We start from the raw sequence: 6,000 nt of genomic DNA, 5'->3' as shown, positions 1-6,000 counted from the left end.
TACTTAAAAGCTGGGTCTGTGCCAGGAAACCAGCCAGTTTAAATGAACTCCACAAATTCTACCAAGAAAAATGGTCAAATATCCAGTCAGAATTATTCCAGAAGCGTTTTGATGGTTACCAAAAGTATCTGATTGAGATGCAGCTTGCTAAGAGACATTTAACCAAATATTAGTGGGGGTGTATAGGCACCATTTTGAGCCTGCACGTTTGGTCTTGTGTGGATTGGAGAAAATCTAACACAACTTCAGTCTTTTGCACAGAATTTTATGTAAAGTCATTCAAGAGATACGCTGTATAATCATTCCACCCTGGAAAAAGAACAGTTCAAAGAAATCAACAAAAGCCCAAAATTACCATGACATTCATGCCCATAATGAATGCATGCAAACTTTTGACAATAGTTGTATATTTAACTTCAAAGTCTCTGAAACCTTACTGCTTCAACCTGACAGCTGTGTTTGAGAGGGAAATTACTTTCCAGCTGCTGCTGATGGCAATGACGTTTCTCTTTGTTGAAGACAAGACAGGAGGAAGGAGAGAATGTGGAAAGATTGTCAGCAGCATTCATTCCCTCTCTCAGTTGACGATGGATGGCTTCAATGCGTCCTTCACTGCTGGCCTCTGATAAGCCCTCTTTCTGAGACCCAAGGAGGAGGGCCCTCTTAATGGAATTGCTCTCATCTGGGTAGCAGTGGTCTATCGACTGCTCTTACCAGTGAAAGAGGACCCCGTTTGTGAACTGGATGAACCGGGAGATTGATGAGGCTTTGCTGTGTCAAATCAGCCCAGCATTGTCTCCTATCCAGCCCGAACCCTTCAACAATCTATTTAGGAGGGTATAATTCATATCTATGTAAAAATGAAATGTTTGTACTGGACTGCAAAAGCTGTGCAATGCCAATACATGTCAGCCTCCAGTGAAGCAGCTTGAACAGCCTCCATGCAACTGGCGAGAGGAAACACAGCATAATATATTTCACTGTCTGTGTTATAATATGAGTTCCAAAAATATAGCATATATTAGAAAAAATGGATAATAGATAGCTATCAGTACAACAATAAATGACACTGTGTACACTTTTCTGATTTCTGCCTGAGAGAGAAATTTTTGATTAAACTAATAAAGTCAACCAATGTCAAAGGACGATTTTTTTTCCCCCAAAATGTGAAAAGTACAAAAACAGAAGAGTACTTTATCTAGTAGCAGTGGCTGTCTAACATTCTGTAATACAACAGATATCCTCGGAGAGTTCAGGAGGCAGACGACAGCCTGATAAGATACTTATCTCCACTGAGGCTCTACCGCCTTATCGCTCTTATAGAGGCTCTTACCTTTTGGCTCTGACACAGCCAGACAATGATCCATTCTCAATAGGACCTTCAGCTCTGTGTGGAGGAAACTATTTGTTTGCTTGATTTCACTGTCAGTCTTATAAAACCTTGAAAGTATTTGAATTGTGTGCACAGAAAAATACATTAACATCTATACAGGATATGTATTTTATATCTATATCTCTAATATCTACAGAAGAAAATTGGTATAAAAGTATTTTCATTGTAAAATTAGAACGCAAAGCTGCTTATGTGCCTGTGTTCATGGTTATCAACAGCATTAGCGCTATATTTTTGTGAAAAGCAATTTAAAATATTGCTTGATGGCAAAAAGCCATTCCCAAGATGCAGTTGTCCCCCAGTAATGGAAAGTCCTTTGTCTTTTCTGTGAGCCCTGTCTCTCCCATAGTCGTGAAGCCATTTGGCCAATGTAGAGGTCCATTCATCAGGTCTGTGAGTGCCCTCATGTCTGATCATCCGTCAGTGGCTTCCTTATGTCTGTGACATCCCTCCTGCTGCTTCTCAAAATAGAGCAGGAGATTAGGAAGATGGGAGCATTTTAGCCTGGTCCCAGGAGGTCATTAATTCCCTCCATCCAACCTTCCAATCACCCTATTCTCCACCTTTTCCTTCCAACATCCATCCTTTCAATAGCCACCCTGTCCACTTTCCTTCCCCTCCTCATCCTCTTTCTTTCCTTCTCCTCCCAATTTTCCCTACCATCTTCACCTGATGGAGCCATCATGGGAAATCACTGTCGAGTATGTGCTATGCGGTATGGGGGAGGGCATCATCAGTCACAAAATGACACACTAGTCCAGCAACAGACACATAGTCGGGCACAGAAGATAAATATTGACTGAAAGCAGAAAGAGACAATCAAAAGTTTTGGAACAACCAAAAAATCTTACACAGTTTACTTGTGGATCACTATGAACATAAGATAAAAACAAAACAATAAGAAATAGGAGACTATATGACTTTACATACAACTAAAAGATTACACCATTGCAACCTCCTCAGATGAACAGCAGATTTGAACCTAAGCACTGCTTGCTGTGAAACAACATTGATTAAGATTGCACTATTGTGTCTCCCTGTGAACAGTAAGTTTTAATTGTACAAGTTATTATAAGTAATTATAATTGACATAAAAATACAAATAAACAGATTTAACACTATATACATGTCTCTCTTTCTATCTTCTTTATTTTTTTGTCATTTATTAGAGACAAACTGTGGTGCAATCAGTTTTTCATTGTCTATTAAAATTTAGAGATTCATCTGTGTATCCGTGGTTTGTTAGATCCTAATCCATGTGTCACAGGTTGAGAGACAAGGTACTCCCTGGAAAGTTACCAGTCTATCACAAGGCCTACAAAATAATAGTAATTGTTATCAGAAAAGCAAATGATAAATTAAGTTGTGTTGGGAGACTACATGCACAATGACGGGGGTGCAATAAATGTATCTAATTATAGCTCTGATTTTAACCTAGCAACAGATGACAAAGGTCTGTTGTAATGGCCCAAGGTGACAAAAACAACACTCTGAGGTCAAACATTTGTCAGTCATTCCACACTGAGCATCTCATTAAGTAGTTTATCAAAAGCAAGAGCACAATAGGGGTCTGCTCGCATGGTGAAAATAAAGCTACTTTCAGCTGCTCTGTTACTCACAAAGGGTCGCCACAGCGGGTAGATTGACATGTTTGATTTGGCAGAGTTTTACGCCAGATGCTCTTCCTGATGTAAACCCCCATTATTTGTTCATATAATAATCCAGTTACAATGCAGTTATTGCCTCACCCTTTCTACAATGTAACTGTGAGTAATGTGATATATATCAGATCAAACCAAGAAGCTGTCATCCTTGTTAAGATCTTAAAAGGTTGTCTTCAGGGCATTGCCATTCTAATTAGTAGGAGGGTGTTCATTAACCGGAGACTTATGATACAAGTATCTTTGCTGTTCTAAATGAATATGAGAATAAAAAAAATGAAATATGACTTATTAGCATGTAAGTCATAGTAAACTGTACCAAATCTGAGTTTAATTCACCAATGTGAAAAATATGAAAAATATGATTGCCCCTTTCCAGAATTGCATAACTCATCGTTCCACCTTTCTTAACTGCACTACTGTATAATTCTGTATAAACAAACATTCTGTACAATACGATAATTTTAATTCTACAACAGTTTATAACTTGCACAGTTCATATTTCTGTATAGCTTTCATATTTGTATCCTGTTCATAGCCTGTATAGCTTGTACACCACTACAGCCTGTACATACTTAGAGTTATAGCATATTCATAACATACCTTCATACCGTGTACATTATAACATACCCATAATAGACCCATATTTTGTATCCTCATACCTATAACAGACCAATTTCTGTAATATATTTATATATCTATATTATTGCTAATATATATTTTGTAATATATCTATATTATGGCAAAATTCTATTCTATTCTGAATTCTATTCTATTCTTTAGCAGCAACAACTGCACCCACTCACCTCTGATAACTTTGATACCTGATCATTTCACCCCACTGATTTTTCCTGGACTGCTTTAGTGCCGCCACACAGCAAACTTTGTGTGCGTGAAATGCTCTTTTCAGATACCGCCACAGCTTCTGAATAAGTTTCAGCCCCGAATTTTGACTTGGCCATGGCAAAACTTAGATGTAATTGCATTTGAACAATTCAGAGCTTTTGGTTTACTCCAGACATTTCACAAGCCCCTGTCTTTGAAACAAGTTCAACTTTCACGAGTCCACAGAACATTCTCTCCAAAGCTGCAGGGGTCATAAAACTGTGTTAATGTTTTATTAGGTTAGCGGTTGTTTATACCTTGTCTCTCCCATGAATATCATTTCATGTGCTACTGGTGAGACCTTTCGGACAACTTCATGCTCATTAAAATGGAATATTTATTAAATGATTGTTTAAATAGTAAATAGGCTTGCATGTGTTGAATCTAGCTGAGATCCTTTATCGATGCAGTTCTGAGGGCTTTTTGGCTTCAGCAACTGAGAAGGTGAAAACTTTTTCACACAGGCCCACTTGAGATTACATAATTTTTTATGATTCAAACACAAAAATAGAAGAAATACAAAGTGGGCACAGCACTGTATTTGTGTAACCACCAACAGCCATGAACATAAAGCTGCACATTGGATGAATCTTCTGTCATCATTAGAAATAATGAAACATACTGCCGGTACTGCCATGGGATTAATTCTGTGGAATCTGTTGAATGCGCGTTTTTTCCAACAGTATTTTATTGAAGTGTTAATGCTAGTTAATATTTGTTGTTGTTGTTGTTGTTGAATGGTGAAACAGATGGCCTGAGTGTTAAATTACTCCACTGATGAAAGAACTAAATGATCAACTGTTAAATACTAATGTTGATTGTTATTATTGAATGATTATAAACTAACACAGACTGTAGACACACAAATTCCTCTCAATTTGAATTTGTGTAAAGTTTAATGGGTGATTCTTACAAGTGCTTGTCAAAGAAATTTATCCAACCATGTAAAGTTACATGTAAAGAACAGGAAAAAGCAACAACTACAAAGAGATTTATTTGCAATGTTTTTATTAATAAGATTACAACCATTTCTAGAGTGAAAAATATATTTTGAAAGTCTCAATAGGACAATTATGAGGGCCAGTGTAATATTCGTTACACTTAGTTCTGAAGTGAACTTAGTAATCACTTCAGAGGTACAGAGTGAAGGCTACCACTCTGTTGGTGGCCTTCGAAGGCTACCATGATGGTAAATGGCCTGTATTTGTATAGCGCTTTACTAGTCCCTAAGGACCCCAAAGGTCCAGTCATCCACCCATTCACACACATTCACACACTGGTGATGGCAAGCTACATTGTAGCCACAGCCACCCTGGGGCGCACTGCCGGACACTGGCGCCATCGGGCCCCCTGACCACCATCAGTAGGCAATGGGTGAAGTGTCTTGTCCAAGGACACAACGACCGAGACTGTCCAAGCCGGGGCTTGAACCGGCAACCTTCCGATTACAAGGCGAACTCCCAACTCTTGAGCCACGATCAAAATGTAAAGTACAGATAGGTCCATAAGTAAGGTCAATGACAATTTTTTATAGCTTTACCTTGTGTACCACCTGTGTGGAGTTGAAATCAGTCAATTAATTGTTTAAGAATTAGAGTCATTTTATAAATTCAAAGGTTTAAAATTCATTGGAAAAGCTAATATAGTTTTAAATATAATGATTACTTTTTTAAATACTTGATAATCTAAAGTCTAGAAGTCACTGACATCACCAAATGCTGTGTCATCTACCTTGATGTGCTCTGCTAGGCCTTTATTATAGCCACCTTCTGTTGCTGTTTGTTTGTGGGACTCACTGATTTCAGTTTTATCTTCCAAAACTAAAAAAAAACACGCTTTGAAAAATTCTTGGTTTGCTTTTGCAGTAGACCATGAGTCATTATCATTTTGCAATATGAAGCACCATCTAATCAGTTGTTCAACATCTGGCTGAATATGTGTAGAGAGTATAGGCCTGTACACTTCAGCATTCAGTCTGTGACTTCTGTCAGCAGTCACACCATCAGTACACAATAGTGACCCAGTTCCACTAGCAGCCAGACATGCCCATGCCATACCATT

Source organism: Perissodus microlepis, chromosome 1 (assembly GCF_051167445.1).
Source record: "Perissodus microlepis isolate ML-2025 ecotype Zambia chromosome 1, ASM5116744v1, whole genome shotgun sequence".
Lineage (NCBI taxonomy): Eukaryota > Metazoa > Chordata > Actinopteri > Cichliformes > Cichlidae > Perissodus > Perissodus microlepis.
Note: the sequence above shows the minus strand (reverse complement) of the source record.